The sequence below is a fragment of the Elephas maximus genome, chromosome 24 (assembly GCF_024166365.1).
Source record: "Elephas maximus indicus isolate mEleMax1 chromosome 24, mEleMax1 primary haplotype, whole genome shotgun sequence".
Taxonomy (NCBI): domain Eukaryota; kingdom Metazoa; phylum Chordata; class Mammalia; order Proboscidea; family Elephantidae; genus Elephas; species Elephas maximus.
The window spans coordinates 11,282,985-11,303,749 of record NC_064842.1 but is presented as its reverse complement, the minus strand read 5'-3'; positions in this window follow the sequence as shown (position 1 = coordinate 11,303,749).

Below are 20,765 nucleotides of genomic sequence, written 5' to 3'. Positions count from 1 at the left end.
TTTGGGAATAGGGTTTTCTTTGTTATGTAAATGAGACAGCATTAGGGTCAAGTGTATCTTGAGTCCATCTCTTTTGAGATATAAAAGCAGCAGATTAGACAAGGCTCAAGGAACCAAAGAAGCACAGGTGGGGGAAGAGAGATGTCACACTACATGGAGATCACCAAGGAGCCAAGGAATAGCAGCTGAAAAGTGACAAGGACCTTTTCCGGGAGCCAACAGAGAAAGCCTTCCACTAGAGCAAAAAACACCCCGAATTCAGTCTTCTACATCTCCTAAACTGTGAGAAAATAAATTTCTGTTTGTTAAAGCCACCCCACTTGGGATATTTCTGTTGTAGTAGCGCTAGATAACTAAGACAAATTAGGAACATACAGTACACACATTTGCACTTGGTTCCTTCACTTAGTGTAATGGTGTTCAGGTTCGTCCATATTACTTCCTGAATCAGAGTTCACATTTTTTTAAATTGTTGAATAGTATTATGAATGTACCACAATTTGTGTATCCATTTATCCTTTGATCAATATTTGCACTGATTTTTGTTTGGGGCTATTATGAACAAAGTTGTACAAACATTTATATACAAGTCTTTGTGTGAGTACATGTTTTCATTTCTTTTAGACAAATTCTTAGACAAATTCTTACCATGTGATCACATGGTAAGTGTATGTTTAACTTTGTAAGAAACTGTCAAATTGTTTTCCAAAGTGGTTGTAATATTTGACATTCCCACCAATAATGTATGAGAACCCTGGTTGCTAAAATCATCCTTGTCAGCACTTGCATTCCCAGTCTTTTTTATTTTAGCCATTCTGGTCTATTTGTAGTGCTACCTTTCTGTGGCGTTAACTTGCATTTCTCTGAGGACTAAAGACTTTGAACAAATATAGACCTCTTATTTTAATTGAAATGATCCTACTATTTCGTCATTTAGTGTAATATATGCTATTGTCTGGATAAACAATATCGTTATATTTAAAGTATTTCTTTTTATCCCTCTTATATAATGCTTGGAGCCCTGGTGGTGCAGTGGTTAAGAGCTATGGCTGCTAACCAAAAAGTTGTCAGTTCAAATCTACCAGCTGCTCCTTGGAAACTCTATGGGGCAGTTCTACTCTGCCCTGTAGGGTCACTGTGAGTTGGAATTGCCTCTACGGCAATGGGTTTGATTTTTTTTTTTTTGAGGGCGGGTATAATATCTAACTAGGAATAACTTGTGCATTTCAAATTCCTTTTTAAAAACAATGAGTATGATTTTTCTACCATAATACATTGGTGAGTGATTTACACCGATAGATTTCTTAGTATTGAACCCCTCTTGCTTCCCTGGAATAAATCCTGGCAAATCTACCTGTCGCTCCTTAGAAACCCTTTGGAGCAGTTCTCTGTCTTAGAAGGTTGCTATGAGTCGGAATTGACTCCACGGCCCCAGGTTGGTTTTTTTGTTTTTTGGTTTACTCATTACATGGGATTATTTAATTACAAGGTTAAGCAGTTTTCTTTGCAGCAGACTCTCAGACTCTTTCGTAAGCGAATGATCTTTTGACCTCAGAGGAGCACTAAGTGAGAGCGTGGCCCAGATAAATTTGACTTCAGAGCCTCCTTCTCACGGAGTGCCTGCTAACTCCTCTGAGAGCATAGTCTGGGAAATGCAACCCTGAGAAACACTGCTGTTTACTGTCCTGTCTGCATGTAATGCGCGTGGTGTCCTGGTTTTTAGCTTTCAGAAGTGAAGGATGATGACCCAGAGAGAAGCTCCCACATCCCATTCATAAAGAACCATCCTAGTTTCCCAGAGAGGTTCCTACAAATGTCTTTCTCCTTTAGCCCCATCCACTCTGGGTGGGAAAATCAGCTTAGTGTCAATAAGAATAGATTGTGATCACTCATCTCCTAATAAGGCCTATTGTATGCCTTCTGAAGATATTTTAAAGTATGTTTTACCGACAAGGAAACTGAGACTTAATAGGTTGAGCAAGTTTTCTTCCCAAGATCGCATAGCTAAGAAACAACAGAGTCAGCACTGACCCTGGTCCACACCCTTTCCACCTTATCACGCTGCTTTTGGACACTACAACCTAAAAGAAGAGAGAGTGCGTCCATCAACCCTAATTGTGAAAATAGGAGAAAACTAGTGGGGGTAACCTTAGAAGACTCATTTCACCTAATTGACTTACTAATGACTTCTCTCATGTGTTCCATCATCCACCTGCTTAAATTACCAAATGGTTGTCCCCACCAGTTGGTTACCTTCCCTCTCTCCAGTCCGGGCCACACAGAATAAATGTCAGGCGTATGTGTTCTGGAGCCAAGTTCCAGCCCCAACTTACTGTCTGACCACAGACAAGTCAATTAATCTCTTTGTACCTTGGCTTCCTCACCTATAAAATGCATATAATAGTATCTCCCTCACCGGTTTTGTATAGATTTAGTGACGTAGCCTTTTACAGCTTACGACAGGTGGATTGACACAGTGGCTGCAACAACTGGCTCAAGCATGACAATGATTGTAAGGATGGCGCAAGACTGGGCAGTGTTTCGTTCTGTTGTGCATAGGGTCTCTATGAGTAGGAACCGACTCGACGGCACCTAACAACAAGTTAGCCATTGTCGCTATCGCTATTGTTAGCCCTGCTCCAGCAGAGGTACGGTGGACCTTCAAAGATTGAGGGATGGGAATTAAGTTCTCCTGTCTCCTCACATTGCACTCTTATCCCAGTTAGACAACTGGAGTTTCTTAAATCATGTGTGAGGTAAGAGGATCTGGAGTCTTTTTTCTCTCCCCAGTTTGCCAATATTCCTTTTAAAGGGATTGAATATTGAACACAATGATTTAGGTGTGGCCCAGCCAAAAAGGAAAACAGGCAGAACAAATATATTCCTCATTCTGGAGGTCACGCTTCTAGAGTGAGATAACATTACTTTTCTTGGCAACCACGTCACTCTGTGTATCGGTGATCTTCTATAGGGAAGAGGCGAGGAGAGCGTATCAGAGTTTTGGCAGGGCTGTGCAGTCTTGATGAAGCATTCTCAATACTGTAAGTGTGAAGAGTTTAAAAACCTGCTATTTTCCAGATATAAACTAAACAATATAAAGCCCATTGGGATCTTCCTGGCTGGCAGCGATAGGCTGACTCTTCAACCACACCAACAGCCATGTGCTACTTCAACTGTGCCTAAAACCATTCCTGTTTCTTTTCACCTGCCTATTAACTAATCAGTGAGCAGTTCAGAAAGAAGCAAAAGACAGAAATCTACTATCCCTGGCCTTCTTGCTTTGACAATATACAGATTTTTTGGTCGTCTCATGTGAAGTGGTAATAATATGATTCCCATTGACCTGGAGAGTTAAAATTTTTGTCAATCCAGCTGGTTATTCTGTTGGGCAAGTATTTGGATATTTTTTTCCCCCATATGAAAAGAGCTGAAGTTTTTGGGCCTTTTGTTTACGTAACCTGCCTGTCCTATGTCTATGTGATCTAGCTTTGATCTCTTTACAACCTGTTGGGATTCCTGGACAACATTTAGGCTATTTTTTTATGCAGTCACCATGAATTGGAACGGACTGGGCAACAATAGATTTTTTTGTTTGTTTGTTTGTTTGGTTTAGTTTGGTATTTTGGGATTAGAGCTCAGTTGCTAACCAAAACTTTGGTGGTTCAAACCTACCCAGTGGATCCATGGGAGAAAAACTTGGGAATCTGCTTCCTTAAAGATGACAGCCTAGAAAACACTATAGGGCGGTTCTACTCTGTCACTCGGGTTGCTTTGAGTCAAAATTGACTTGACAGCACCTAACAACTACATCTTGAGATTAGTTTCAATAGTTGCTTAGATTTGCTAGTATAAATAGTTGAAAGACAATAGAAAATAAAGTAGAAAAATAATTAAGGATTGTGTAACTTCCCCCCCCCCCATATACTCACAAATAGAGGGAACTCCTAGCTATTATGGAATAAGGTAAGAATAATAATAGTTACCATTTTTTGAATGATTACCACATGCCAGGTAAGTAAGGTTTGGGGGTATCATTTTACCTAACTGTCCCATCAGCTATAGAAGGCGAGTACTGGGCTCCATTTCATTGGCCCAGGAATCAGGGCTCCGTAAAGATGTCAGTTTCTTCCTCCAGATCTCACAACTGAAGATGGGTAGAGATTTACAGCTACATCTGTTTCCTTCTAAAACGACTCCTTAAAGCTAATCTGTTTCTCCTCTGTTATGCAAAAATTCACATTTAAAAAGAAAAATACCCATAAATAACTAGAGAATAACCAACCCTTGAACTATAAACAAAGTTGTTTGATGGAAAAATAATGTTGCACAAAGTTAATTATCGTTGCTTTTTGATAGAATTACAAGATTCATGCAGCTGGGGAGGCCGTGGCTGCAGTATGTCTGTCTCCACATGAAAATGGGGCTTCCTTTCGTTTGTCATCTACTGCAGTTCTTCCAGTTGATCTAAATTGGCTTTTTAGCTTTATCAGGAAGCTCTTCTTATTGACAGAGGAAAATCCAATTGCCTTAAGTGTCTTTTGCCTATAGCTAACTCCGGAATGTGTTAACTGTCCTAGGTGGCTTCTCTGCTCCTTTCAGCACCAGGGTTTGGAGAGGGCTCTCCTGAGCAGAGGAAGGAGGACCCTACACAACCTCTTCACATGCTCGTTCCTGCGGGCCTAACGTCCTCACCTACCCTCCTCTCTGTGTATCGGGTTCACACTGCCAGATCTGGTTCCAGTTTCTTTTTCTCCACAAAGCCTTGCTGAACAATTAAAAAAAGCTAAAACCAAAGTCTTCACCATTGAGTTGATTCTGACTTATGGTAACCCCATGTATTTCAAAGTAGAACTGCTCCTTAGGGTTTTCAATGGCTGGCAGTTCTACTCTGTCCTACGGGGTCGCTATGAGTCAAAATTGACTCAGTGGCAATGGGTTTGTTTAGTTATTTGTTTGGAATCTTACTGAAGTAGATTGCCAGGCTTTTCTTCCACGGTGCTGCCAGGTGGATTTAAACTACCAACCTTCTTGGTTAGTAGCTGAGCACAAGCCATTTAAGCTACCCAGACACCTAATCTACCCAAAATAATTCACACGGAGTTTCTTTTTTACAATTTATTGAAGCATGTATTATTAGATCATTCAACACAGCATCTGATATTTTGATATCCTCTATTATCATAAAGTCATAAATCTTGACTCCACAAGGAGGCTTATAGGACCTTAAGGTGAGCTGCCTTCATTACCACATTGAGCTTGTGGAAAATTATTAATAAACACTACTGTTGTTGACTTGAATCCCTGCCTATTCAGAAATAAACCAGGATCTCCCTGAGAGAGGCTCTGAAGCTCTGAGGGAATCTATACCTTCTTTTTTAGCCAAAACATGCTGGAGGGTTACAGCCAAAGCACCTGGAGCAGTCCTTCAGTGTTTCTGGAGCCTCATCAGCATCCCCAGCAGGCAAGGGATTTCAGAACAGACCCCGCACACCCTCTGGCCTCAGCTTTTCCCAGGGCTCTGGGGTCCCACCTCTATTCAGAGCAACAGTGCAGAATCCACCAGCCAGCCTCTCAGCCCTATAAGGCTCCACTGGTAGAGTGTCCAGAATGTTTCCAAAGTCACTGGCTATAAGAGAATATGCCCCCTGAAAGAAATAGAGCAGCACAATTTCCATCCTGCTGTGGCGCCAGAAGACATGTGAGCAGCGCTGGGCCACTTCCAGGGATGGGTACGTTACCTATCTTTTACTCTGTGAGATACAGTGTGGCTGATGCACGCTCGGCAGGGGGCTGCCACTTTGCAGGGTCTCTGAAGCCTGCCTTTTCATCACTGGGATCATGGGAAGCTTCTGCAAAAGTGCAGGTGCTCTTGAATTCCAGGGAGCAGCCACCAGAGACTTGGTGTAATTAGGTGCCGTTTCACAGAGCGCTCTGCCAGTCAGAGCACGCCATTTTGAGCATAAGCGTTGCTATGTCCTGGAAGATCATGCGTGGAAAGAACACTGTGGTGTAGTAGACGCACCTTGCTTTGATTCCATTCTCTATCACAAAATGGCTGCATGACCTTGATCAAAGAAACCTTCTAGTCTGAGGAGAGCTACCCAATCCTGTATGAACAAGGACGTGGAAGTCAGAGAGGAAAATCATCAGTCCTTCTGAGCCAGGGTCTCCTCCAGGGCCGTTATTTGTCTTCTCAGTCTGTCAGATGCACAGTAGCTGCTCAATAAAGAGTTGTTGCTTGATTAGCTGATTGATTTTGTGGATTTTTAAGTTGACCTGGAATTCTTTAAACAACAGGCACTTTTCTCCACAAAGTCAGTCTGAAAAAGCCTGCCATGTTTGAGGATATACTACAGCCCTGCACAAAAAAACAGAGTGAGGATGGCTGGGATGAGAATGGATGTTGGGAGTCCGGGGTTCATGGGCTCTTCCAGATGGGAAGGAAGGCTTCTGGTCTACCACAGCAGATCAGGAGCAAAGTTGTTGAGCAAGTCTTCCTCCCTCATATTCAGGCAGCAAGTTTGGAATCCATTTTCAATCCACTCTAATCACAGAAACAGAATGGAAAGGACCAAATGAAATGAGATAATTAAATCCATCCCACAGCCAACAAAGAAGGCCATCCAAATGCAAGACAAATAAAATAAAAACCTTCTGGCAGAGCTAAGAGAAAAAGAACTGCAATTCAAAAGGGAATTGAAATTACTTTTAATAGATCTTGGCAAAGCTGCTGAGAGACCCCAGTCTCTCAACTCTATATATCATTTATTGATTGGGCTGGAGTTCTCACTGAATCTTGAGTGCTTTATAGAATTACACAAGTTTTGAGCTGCAGAAAGCAGCCCAGGGTTGGGGGAGCCTTTGCTCTGGAGCTACTTCTACTGCAGCTGTGTAGTTTTGTTTTTCTCATGACTCAGTTTCCTCACCTGGGAAATGGGGAGAAGCACACAGACATTTCTTACTCCCCCTTTCCTTAGAGCTACTTTAAAAAGGCAGGCATGGTGCAGTGATTAAGACTTTTGATCTCTCATATTTAATTATGGATTTCTCCAAGCAATACTTACTTTAAGTTGTGGGAACGCCATAGACACATCCAAACTTCCTGAGGGTCTGAATTTCTGGGCTGTGGGGCCCTTGGTCTCAGGGAACATCTAGCTCAATTGGAATAACACAGTTTATAAAGAAAATGTTCTATATTCTACTTTGGTCAGTAGAGTCTGGGGTCTTAAAAGCCTTTGAGCAGCTATCTAAGGTTCTCCACTGGTCTCACCCCTTTAGGAACAAGGGAGAAAGAAGAAAACTAAAGACACAAGGGAAAGATTAGTCCAAAGGACTAATGGATCACAATTACCACAGTCTTCACCAGACTGAGTCCAGTACAACGAGATGGCGCCCTGCTACCACCACTAACTGCTCGGACTGGGATCACAATAGAGGGTCCCAGACAGAGCTGGAGAAAAATGTAGAACAAAATTATAACTCACAAAAAAAAGACCAGACTTACTGGTCTGAGAGTGACTACAGAAACCCCAAGAGTATGGACCCGGAAACCCTTTTAGCTCAGTAATGATGTCACTCCTGAGGTTTACCCTTTAGCCAAGATTAGACAGGTCCATAAAACAAAATGAAACTAAAGGGACACATCAGCCCAGGGGCAAGTACGAGAAGGCAGGAAGGGACAGGAAAGCTAGTAACAGGGAACTCAGTGTTGAGAAGGGAGAGCGTTGACATGTCGTGGGGTTGTTAACCAATGTCATAAAACAATATGCATACTAAGTGTTTAATGAAAAGCTAGTTTTTTTCTGTAAACCTTCATGTAAAGTACAATTAAAAAAGAAAAAAAGAATGTGAGCCCCACAAAAGCAAAAAAAAAAAAAAAACTCTGCACATATGAGTTTGCCATGAGTCGAAATCAACTTGACAGCAACTAACAGCACCACAGCCTCATGGTGCTGGAAGGATTAAATGAGAAGTGCAGGGAAGAACTGACAACCGCCTGTGGCAGGCTGTAAACACTCAATAAACCTTAACTACTACCATGGGGGGAAAAAACTTATCTTAATGCTTTTTACTCGTTGCTCCTAAATCAATAAATCTGTGCAAAAAAAGAGACTCTAAGCGTTCTTGATTTTCACTGTGACTTGTCCTACGGCTTCATACACAACTCTGGTGTCTCTGATACATTCTCCTTGGGTCCACGGAACATCTTGAACAGATTATTTGCAGTATGACAATAGGTGTAGAGCCAGGAGTTTTGGGTTCTAGTCTTGGCCCCATCACCAACTTGTAAAGTCTTGGACAAGCCACTTCATTTTAATGGCCTGCCAGCTCTTACAATCTATAATATTATAGTTTTAAAATTTGTGATGATGCTTCTCTTTCAAACAGTATAAACTTCTGGCTTTGAAGACACAGGCAAAAAATGATATCATTCTTTCACTCCATTAGGAATAATCTCCTGCTGCCAAATTAGTGACATGGTAAATTGGGGTTACAGTATTCAATGTGTCTTTTTGGCTGGCACAAGTCAGTAATCAATCCTAGCTCTGTGAAATAGAACATTTTCTTTAAAACAAAGGCACTACCAGTAGTATAAATAATAAAACTAAATCTAGAAAAGATGAAAGCAGATTTTTCTGCCAGCGTTCATTGCTAATTAATCAAGGTTTCTGTGTTAGGTTAAACCCCATAATATGTTCCATGAAATCACCAGTGTCTGTTAGTCTGCAGCTCTCCACATTGTTCCTCCAACATCCAGTCATGGGTCTTCAGTTTGGTTTTGGAAATACTGAAAATTCCAAGCTCAAAGAATAAATCATCCAATCTTTGATATTTCTAATGCATGCCTCAAGTATTTTTCTCCCACTTACGTAAGAGCCTCAATTTTGCCACTGGGCCAAAGATAGAGCTGTGTTTTATTTTTCTTTTAACTTATTTGGTGGTGATTGGGGGGGGTGGTGTGACCTCATTGGCTTTTGCTAAAAACAGGAAGACCTAAAATAAGATTCCGCTAAACACTGATGCTTTTTCATTTTATACCGATGGAGCAATAAGATTTTTTTTTTAATTGAGTTGAGTGAGAAGATGCCCAAAAAGCAGTTGCTGAGGGGAAGTGTTACTCTGCACTTGGCAATGCTGCTTTAACTACTCACCGTTGCATAGATTTGGGCAAAATGGCAGAGGAAAGGGCACGTAGAGGTCAAGGGGGCATGGAAATACAGTGAAGGAGGCAGGAATATGAAGGGACCCTGGGGAACACATCTATATGGTTGGAAAATCAAACAATATAAAGGAGGAAGAAATACAGTATACATGATTTTGATCATGAATCCTGCCAACAAACTCATGACAATGTCTGGCAAGTCAGGCCACCGCTCAATACATGTATTGAGGTCTTCTTTCTGCTCAGCATTCTGTAGGACAATGTTGAAGCTACAAAAATCATGTAATGCTTTCAACTGAAAAACAGCTTCTCAATGTCCAATAAGCACTAAGTCCTGTGCTAGGTGCAGAGGGCACAAAAAGGAATAAATTTGAAAATAGGCAGCACCTTAAAAGGTGTGAATTCAGCTTTGCCAACACTGAAGGACTTCGATAGCAAGATAACTTTGAAATCTACATTGGCTTACTGGTCCTATTTTAAGGATATGTGTCTTAGTTTTCTAGTGCTGCCATAACAAAAAACACCACAAGTAGATGGCTTCAAAGAACAGAAATTTATTTTCTCATGGTTCTGGAAGTCCGAATTCAGGGCATGGGTCTAGGGGGAGATCTTGTCTATTTTGGCTTCTAGTAACTGCCAGCAACCCTTGGCATTCCTGGGCTTTTAGATGCATCCCTTTCTGTCATCTGTCTTCCTCTTCCCCTGTGTGTCTCTGTGTCTATTCTACACTTGTTATAATTCAGAAGTGATAAGGTTTAGAATCCACCCTACTCTGGTATGACTACCTTACCATAACAAAAGAAACTCTCTGTTTCCAAACAGAATCCTATTTATAGGTACCAGTGTTAAGATTTCAACATGTTTTGGGGGAAACGATTCAATCTATATTGTGTCAAACAGATATGTTTATTGCCATGTAGACACTCGTGTCCGAACTGAACCCATTCATTTCTCCAAATGGGTTTATGTTCTTCTCTATCTTTGTTATGCTTATCCTCTGGTTTGTGTTGCTTTTTCCTCCTTTATTCTCTTTTAAGACTCTCCCATACATCTCTTCCAGATGACATTTAGTCAGACCTCCAGCAGCTCAACCTTTGTTCATCCATTTTTTGTATTCATACCTAACGACATCTTTTAAGAAAAATCTCATTCTCAGTTATTGTTTTCTGGTTTATAAGTAAATATGTTCTGTTATTGTTTGGCTAATAACAGTTATGAAAAGCATCATAAAGCAGTGATTCCTGCTTTTGTGTCCTGTGCACATGACATTGATCCCTTTAACACCTTTTACATTCCTGGTATAATTTAAAGGCATGTCAGAGAACACTGCTGTTTCATCAGTATTTCTTATTTGGCCAAGCTCCTAATTTTAATTTTTTTCTCAAATGAATCATACACAACTAGAGGTAAAGCAGCTTCTGCTAAAAATCAGCAGGAAATCTCAGTCAAATGGATATTTGATGCTTTGACAAAAAAAAAAAAAAAGTCCTGGATTATTCATGGATGAGCCATACCAGCTTTCATTGCTCTGATTTTTCTTTTATCTGTTCCAAGGGATTTGGCAATTTCTCCTATCTTTACTTGCACAGCTTAGTGTGTTATGGGTAATCCTTTTTCATGCATCTCAGGAACAAAATGTAACACAGCTTCACCTACTTAGGGATAGGCTCCTTTCTTAGGTCCAGTAAAACATTTGGTAGCTGATTTACAATATGGAGTGGTAGTCATTTGTTTAATGGCAAAATTCATATCACTAATATAAATGTGTACCCCGCTGATACATTCCCATGTATTTCTGCATATACAATAATTTCATTTCAATGCCAAATAAGTAGGAACTTTTTGAAGGTATTTTAGTTGATATTTACCAACAGCACACATATGTCAAGTGAAGTGGTGAAAATGAGCTGCTAGGATCAAGTTTGTACTGTCACGTCACAACTGCTTCTTGGTCACAATGATGGTAAGATCCCATTGCCATTACAGATACATTTCTGTCTCAGGGGTGGTAGAACATGAAGAAATGTTCATATTAAAATTAGTGAGATGTACTAAAAACTTACAGAATACATCTAGAGCTTTTCTTACAGACACATCCATAGCTCTACCACTGACCTCAGGAAATAATTAAGATGAGAGTGAAGTGATCCACTGAAGAAGTTTGATAAGGAACAAAATTAAAAAAATTAAAAAAAAAGGAAAGAAAGAAAACAAACAAACAAAACTAAAGAAAGAACCAATAAAGATATATGGAAAAATTAATATATTAGAGCACCAGAAGCAATAGAAGCATTGTTTTTAACAATGTTGTATTTTCTGTTATTGCTTTTCTTAGATTTTCCAAGCGCAAAATAGGATCACCTGCAAAAGAATGCTCTTTCTCTCTCTAACCCTCCCCACCTCTCACACCAGACATACACATCATAAGTTTTATGTAGGTCTGTCTTGCTCAGTTGCGTTGGTTAGTATGCTGCTAGCTTTGGGTTATGATGTGTATCTCTTTATCAAGTTATTCTACCCTAGTTTACTAAGAATTTTTTAAAATCTGGAATAGATGTTTAGTTGAATCAAATGCCCTTTCATCATCTGCTGAAATGATGACATGGTCCTTCCCCTTTGATCTAGGCATGAAGCACATAATATTAACTTCCTGATAATATCACAGCATCCTTACATTCATTGACTTAACTGCATTTGTTATTGCTTATCAGTTTAGCAAAGAACATCTGAACACTCTTCACTTAATAAGATAAAGTTCAACTTGAGCACTTTCAGCTTGCTCGTGCCTGAGGATGACTGTCCCCCAAGGGTTCTGAGTTCCTGCATTTCCTCGACGTCAACCCCAAACTTCCACAACAGAGGGAGTAGCTCTACTTAGTAGTAACAGATTATAAAGGCACAGTAATGAAAACAATAAGGTACAGGCATAGGACCTGGCAGAGCAAAAGAACAGTAAAAATAGATATAGATCCAAATAAATGCAAGGATTTAATATGTGACTTAAAAAGTGACTATTAAAACCTTTGGAGTAAAGATAGTTTCATTTCAATTTATCTCCTAAAAAGTAACATTTCTACTCCCCTGAAATTCCCGTTTACATCTTCTATGATGTTTATTCTGTGGTGTTCGTGGCATGGCTGGCAACTGCTGGATGTGAGTCACACAAGGCTATGGAAATATGAAGAGTGAAAGAGGTAAGACGACTTGCCTTGCATGTACATCCATCTCTCCATTGCTATAGGTGACTCTTAGGAAACACCTCTTATGAGGGACATTTTGCCAACACCATGTAATAATGTTTCTTTTCTTTCTCAAGGGAAGTTGAAAGAATTTATAGAAGGTATCCCTTTTGTCTATTGACTCAAGCAATTATGTATGTGTTCCTACCAAGAAGATAAATTATGCATTATCAACAGGGATTAAATAATATGAAATATCTGCAAAATCCCTTTGAAAAGTTCCTTTTTGGGTAGAAAGTTTGCAGCTTTGCAATGTTCCTATTACAGAAAAAAAAAACTTTAAATCCTTATCCTTCAGACCCCCATGTGTCTGTCGGTTTGTCATACCGTGGGGGCTTCCATGTTGCTGTGATGCTGGAAGCTATGCCACTGGTATTCAAATAACAGCAGGGTCACCCATGGTGGACAGGTTTCAGCTGAGCTTCCAGAGTAAGACAGACTAGGAAGAAAGACCCAGCAGTCTACTTCTGAAAAGATTAGCCAGTGAAAACCTTATGAATAGCAGCGGAACATTGTCTGATGTAGTGCTAGAAGATGAGCCCCTCAGGTGGGAAGACACTCAAAACACAACTTTGAAAGAGCTGTCTCCTCAAAGAAGAGTCAACCTTAATGATGTGGATGGAGTCAAGCTTTCGGACCTTCATTTGCTGATGTGGCATGACTCAAAATGAGAAGAAATAGTGGCAAACATCCATTAATTATCGGAACATGGAATGTACAAAATATCAATCTAGGAAAACTGATCAAAAATGAAATGGAACACACAAGCGTTGATATCGTAGGTGTTAAAACCAGTGTTAGTGAGCTGAAATGGACTGGTACTGGCCGTTTTAAATCAGACCATCGTATGGTCTACTATGCCTGGAATAACACCTTGAAGAGGAATGACATTGCATTCATCGTCAAAAAGAACATTTTGAGATCTATCCTGAAGTATAACACTGTCAGTGATAGGATAATATCCATATGTCTACAGGTAAAACCAGTTAATATGACTATTACTGAAATTTATTCACCAACAACTAAGGCCGAAGATGAATAAATTGAAGATTTTTACCAACATCTGCAGTCTGAAATTGATCAAACATGCAACCAGGATGCATTGATAATTACTGGTGATTGGAATGTGCAAGCTGGAAAAAAGAAGGATCAGTAATTGGAAAAATATGGCCTTGGTGATAGAAACAATGCCAGAGATCAAATGGTAGAATTTTGCAAGACCAACCCCTGGAGAAGGACATTGTGCTTGGTAAAGTAGAAGATCAGTGATAAAGAGGAAGACCCTCAAGGAGACAGACTGACACAGGAACTGAACAATGGTCTGAAGCATAACAACAATTGTAAGAATGTTGCAGGACTGGGCAGTGTTTTGTTCTGTTGTACATACAGTCACTATGAGTCGGAGCCAACTCAACGACACCTAACAGCAACAACAACAACTTAAAGTGTTTTCAAAGACAGTCTCCTGAGATTTTATGCATGCGCACTTGTCATGTTACAAATCTGAAGATACCAGGAATCTCATCTATGAGATTAGCAACAGTTTTCACTGTATGAATAGGAAAATACTTGTTTCATTGTTCAAAAGTGCAGGAACTGGTCAAAGCAAATGGCCGAGGAGGGAGAGGTATACCAGGTGCTTCTCTAGGTTTGTTTGTTTTTTTCTCTAGGAACTGGGTCATTCATGTCAGTAAGGAAATATGGGCCCCTGGACACAAAGATCTCCCATAATGATTCATATTCGCAGTGCCCAAAAATAGCATTTGTTTATTTTGGGGGCTTATTTTTTTCATCCTAGCTCTGGAGTCTCTGGGTGGGGCAAAAGGTCAACATGATCAGCTGTTAACCAAAGTCTTCACAGAGGCACCTCAGAAGAAAGGCCTGCAGGTCTTCTGAAAAATCAGCCATAGAAAACCCTATGGAGCATAGTTCTACTCTGACACACATGGGGCTACCAGGAGTCAGAGCTGACTCTACTGCACCTGTTAGCATGTGGTTTGGGGTGCCAAGGACAGTAATTGGATCAATGCACTTTGATCTTCGGTTACTGTCAAACCAGTCTGTGGAATGTGGATTTTTTTGTGTTACTCTCAGTGCGGTGTAACACAAGCACTGTTTCTCTGTCTCTACTATTTTCTTCACATAAGACCCCCCGTCACCCTGTCACACCCTTAGCTTTACCCATACAATGTTGCTCATCCTTCCTCCCTTTCTAGTCACTTGCATCTGGCATCTGCTCTCAGTTTTCCATCTCTTCTCAGCCTTCTTCCTGCAATTAACAAAACAAACCAAACCAAAAGCTTTCCAGATTTCCAAAGCTTTTATCAATTGTGATTTCACTGAATAAGAATATGCAAAGATTCATCTTAGACTGGATAGTAGTTTTGATGGTTAAGGTTGTGTATCAGCTTGGCTGGGCCATGACTTTCAGTGGTTTGGCAGTTATGATGTAGTTTGGCAGCTATGTAATGATGTAATCACCTCCATAATGAGGTCAGATATAATGTGATCACCCCCATGATGAGATTTGTTATGAGCAGCCAATCAGTTGAAGGTAATTTTCCTAGGGGATGTGGCCTGCATCCAACATGGGTGTACTTTCTTGCAAAGCTCATTGTCTTTTTGCTCTCTCTGGATCCTGCAGCTGGCTGATATTCATCTGACTTCCAGTTCTTGAGACTTGAGCTAGCAGCTTACCTGCAGATCTTGGAATATGTCAGCTCCGCAGCCTGTGAGCCAGAGGCCTGCTGTCTGACCTGCTGATCTTGGGTTCACAACCCCTGCAGGTACATGAGTCAGGAGAAGCCATCAGCCTGACCCACGGACTTGGGACTTTTCAGTCTGTACAATCACGTGAGCCATTTCCTTGATATAAATCTCTCTCTCTATATATATATGGTATTGCTTTTGGTTTACTATTTTTCTAGGTAGGGGCAGTTCTAATGGCTTCCACTTGGCTTTTTCTACCATAATAGCCCTTGCTCTACTTGATGGAGATCCAGTGTGGGGGTTCTGCCAGTTGCTGAGCATATCTATTCCAATTATGCATTCTTGAACTGGGGAAATCACTACAGGATGGGTTCAGGGACCTACTAGACCTACTGTGAGATGGACATGAGCTAAAGCTCCATTAAAGACCTGACCTCCATATGCCCCCACTCTGACTGGTGGGCCACAGTGACATTTTGAGTCTACTGGAATTAGTGTCTGTTCAGAATCGGTGTCCAGTAATCCGCAAAAAGTCTGATTATTTCCTTTTCCTTGATGAACAGTCACTCTAGTAAAACTCTGTGGACCCTTTGGGGAAGGCTGGGAGAAAGATTAACAGTATAAGTTTTTGGTGGTGTATTGGAATCCTTCCTCAAGGGAACCCAGCCTCCCCTTCATTCAAGGGATTGTGGGTCTTTTAAGTGGCTCAAGTCTGGAAATTGATTGAGGGGCCGTGACTCTCTATTCTGGTAATTCTGAGTTAGACTACTGTTCATTTGACCCAGAATTCATCATTTGTACAGATAAAGTAAATATTTAATAGATTTCCCATCTATTTCACTGCTACGGACATCATGACTAAGTAGACAGCACCATACGTCCATAAGAGTCAGAGTATTCTGATTATCACTTTGACTCTGCTGTCCATTACGGTAACCATGTCCACCTTGTCTTTGTCGACTGAGTGCTGCCACTTGGCCCCTGCTGTCATGGGATTCAATCAGCCACCTAATCGTACTTAGGTGTCTTAATTCAGTTAGGGGAGTTCCCACTGTCAAATCTGACTTACATAAAATAGCAATCACAGCAGTCTTCACGGATGCTGAGGCTACCTTCAGAAATTTGTTCCTCACCATTGTGGTAAAGGTGTGTCCTCTGGGCACTCCATGTGTGGGTCTGTGGGTCTAACCTGATAAATGCACTGTGTAGCATGTCAATTTCCCTAAGCCTTTGGATACCTTTTTCTACAGTATACCAAGTCAGGTCTGGTACTTCAACTTGATTTATTATAGGCCACCGTGTAATCCATACTTCAGTGACCCAACCAAATAAAATGTTAAATCCTTTCCTAACCTCTAGAGCTGAAACATTGAATGAAGAATCTGTGCTTAGTGGGCCCATATCGATAAATTCAGACTGATCCATCTTTATGTTCCTTGCACCATTATCCCACAACCTTAATAGCCATTCCCACACATATTCCCTGGGCTTCTGTTTGTATATATTAGAAAAGTCAAGCAGTTCTTCTGGAGTGCAGTATACCTCCTCCTGGGTCATACTTTATACTCCACCGTTTGGAGCTCTTTGGAACTTAAGTTTCCTTACAGGTCTAGAAGCCAAAATAAGTGATGGGGATGTGTTTTGAGAATATTCAGCACTGTCTTGTAAGGCATCTGCCTCAGGCAATGCCCCAGGTAATGACTCAGACAAAGTCTCTTTAGACCCAGCTGGATTAATCTCATCAGATGGCGGGAGAGGTTAATGGTTTTACTGGAGAGGGTAGCTTAGCAGACAAAGGCAGAGTAATCTCTTCAGATGAGAGTGAGAGGGCTGGTTTTGTTGGCAGGAGTGATTCAAGAGAATTTAGGGGCTCAGTGTCCCCAGCTTTTTGATTATACCCCCATATGTCCCCATCCCAAATTTTAGGATCCTGTTTCTCTCCAACCAATGCCTTCACTTTAACTTCATACACCACTCATGGTTGTGAATTGAGTTGGTGTTGTAATTCTGCCAGTCTTATAAGATTCTGGGTTTGGTTTTCGGCAATATCAGCTCTGTTACTGCAAGAAATAAGACTTTCTTTCAAGGTACAGTGGAACCTGAGGTCATTTATGTGGCACTTGAGCTTTGACTCTGAAGCCCTGAGCTCATCTCTTTCTTTCATACTTTGTCTAGTGAAAGTGGGACCAACCAACAAGCTTTCTTATACTTCTCATTATGACAAAATTATAGAAAGGTATCAAACATGCACTCATCGAGAGCTCGCCTTTCACCACTACCTGACCTATTGGTGGTGATACTTTGTGCATTACATTGCTACCTCTTACCATGGATTAGCAGTGCCCTCTTTACAACTAAAGAAGAGTCATCAACATCTTTAAGACTAACCAAACTTGAGAACCAACTTAGAAAATTCATCCTTACAATTTTATTTCTCTAGAACCACTCTTGGTACCAAATTTCTTAGGCTGGGTTTTCAGAGAAACAAAACCAGTAAAGCATATACATATACATATGGAGAGATTTATGTCAAGGAAATGGCTCACATGGTTGTAGATGCTGGAAAGTCCCAAGTCCGTGGGTCAGACAGGAGGCTTCTCCTGATTGAAGCAGCCAAAGGGGCTGGCAAACCCAAGATAGGCATGTCAGACAGCAAGGCTCTTTCTCACAGGCAATGAAGACCAACGAATCCCAAGATTGGCAGGCAAGACGGCAGGTAAGCTGCTAGCTCAAGTCCCAAGAACTGGAGGTCATATGAACAGGAGACATCAGTAGGATCCAGAGTGAACAAAAGCCCATGAGACTTGCCAGAATGTCCACCTATAATGGGTGCAGGCCATACTCCCAAGGAAACTCCCTTTCAACTGATTGGCTACTCACAGTAGATCTCATCATGGGAGTGATCACATCGTCATACAGCCACCAAACTACATCATAACTGCTAAACCACTGAGAATCATGGCCCAGTAAAGTTGACACACAACTTTAACCATCACAGTCAGCGTTCTATAGAGAAACATAACCAGTGAAACAGATGTATAGAGAGAGAATATAGAAGAAGAGAGATTTTTAAGGAATTGTTTCATATGATCTTGAGGTCTGGTAAGTTTAAAGTCCATACCTCAGGCAACAGGCTGGAGAGTCCTGCAGGTTTGTATTCCAAAATCCATAGGTCAGGTTATGGGAAGAATGGAGAAGTTCTGGCAACATGTCTGCTTACAGTCAAGGCAGAATACACACTAGAGAAACTCTTTTCTTGGCTCTTAAGCCTTTCAGCTAATTGGATCAGGCGCATACTCATTGTGTCAGGTAAGCTGCTTTACTTAAGGCTAACGGATTTAATCACATTTTTTAATTAGTTTATAACAGCATCTAGACTAGTGTTTCACAAAACCGTAGGCTAGCCAAGTTGACACATGAAAATGATCATCACATCAACTAAAACTGATTATCCTCTCAGTGAATTCTTACCTCTGAAGGTGTGCCTGTTGTTGCTTTTATCGTTAGGTGCCCTCCAGTTGGTTCTGATTTGCAGCAATCCTAAGTACAATAGAAGGAAACATTGCCCAGTCCTGCTCCATCCTCGCAATTGTTGTGCTTGGGCTCATTGTTACAGCCACTGTGTCCATTCATCTCCTTGAGGATCTTCTTCTTTTTCGCTGACCCTCTACACCAAGTATAATGTCCTTCTCCAGGGACTGATTCCTCCTGATAACGTTCCAAAGTATGTGAGAGTATGTGAGTCTCCCCATCCTTGCTTCTAAGGAACATTTCGGCTGTACTTCTTCCGAGACAGATTTGTTTGTTCTTTTGGCAGTCCATGGTATATTCAATATTCTTCTCCAATGCCATAATTCTAAGGCATCAGTTCTTCAGTCTTCTTTATTCATTGTCCAGCTTTCAAATGCATATGAGGCAATTTAAAACACCATCACTTGGGTCAGGAGAATGTTAGTCCTCAAGGTGACATCTTTGTTTTTTAACACTTTAAAGAGGTCTTTTGCAAGAGATTCGCTCAGTTCAATGCCTTATTTGACTTCTTGACTGCTGCTTCCATAGATTTTATTGTGGATCCAAGTAAAATGAAATCCTTGACAACTTCGATCTTTTCTCCGTTTATCATGATGTTGTTTATTGGTCCAGTTGTGGGGATTTCTGTTTTCTTTATGTTGAGGTGTAATTCATACTGAAGGCTGTAGCCTTAGTTTTCATTAGGAAGTGCTTCAAGTGCTTTACTGCTGAATATAGTGCCTAAAATATATAAAATATTTCTTGCTAAAGGTCTCTTTGCTGAGAACAATTGTTGTTCCCCAATATTTGGTTTACCTGTGGACTTTGAGCAATGGATAAAACTGTGAGTGCCTTAATCCTTCAACATATATTTTTTTTTACCTGATAATCTGTCATTTCAATATCATTTTGAGAATGTTTTTTGATTTTATTAATTTTTTGTTATTGCTGAGAACATACACAGCAAAATATACACCAATTCAACTGTTTCTACATGTACAATTCAGTGACTGTGATTATACTCTTTGAGTTGTGCAACCATTCTCACCCTCCATTTCTGAGTTGTTCCTCCCCATTAGCATAAATTCACTTCCTACTGAGGCTCCTATCTAATCTTTCAATTTGCTGTTATGGATTTGATCCCATACAGATAGTTCTTAAAAGAGCATGATGCTCAAGACAGACATTTTTTACTAGTTAAGTGGAGCTATTGCTTGATTTTAAGAAGACCTCAGGGGATATTTTTGGTTTAAGGTTTTAAGATTATCTCAGGGCAATAGTTTCAGGGCTTTGCCCAACCTTCATGGCCCCAGGTAACCTGGAGTCCATGAGAATTTGAAATTCTGTTCTGCATTTTCCCCTTTGATCAGTATTCTTCTACAGAATCTTTGATCAAACTGTTCAATAATGGTAGCAAGACACCAACCAGTTCTTCTGGTCTCATGGTAAAGGAGGTAGTTGTGTATGGAGGCAATTAGCCTCAGATTTCATATCTTCCTCGTATTCCTGACTCTCCTTATTCCTTTGTTGCTCCAGGTGAATAGAAACCAATTGTTGTGCCTTGGATGGCTGCTTGGAAGGTTTTAAGATCCTAGGCACTATGCAACAAACTAGGAGGTAGAACAGAAGCACTTAACATGTTATTAGGCCAATTAACTGGACTATCCCATGAAACCATGACACCAAACCTCCGAACAAATGAACCAAATCCCATGAGGTTTTTGGTTGTACATAAGTAGCCTTAGCAGCTACTTTTATTATTTATTTATTTAGTCATTATTGTAAACATGTCTATCACACAACTTTTACCAGTTCAACTTTTTACAGGCATACAAGTTATTGACAGAAATTATAATACTCAGCTCCTTGGAAACTCTATGGGGCAGTTCTACTCTGTCCTATAGGGTCGCTATGAGTCGGAATCGACTCGACGGCCCTGGGTTTTTTTCTTTTTTGTGCAACCCTACTCTTAATTGATGTGTTATTTCTGTCACCATATTTTGTGAATTTTACAGCAAGCTGTAGGCAGACTTTCATAGGTGGAAAGGAGCATTGTGAATGCAGCTTTGAAGTTTTGGGTGCAAATTTTACTTGACCTGGGTTGTGATAATTGATTCCTATTTTCCTCAGTGACAATTTTTATG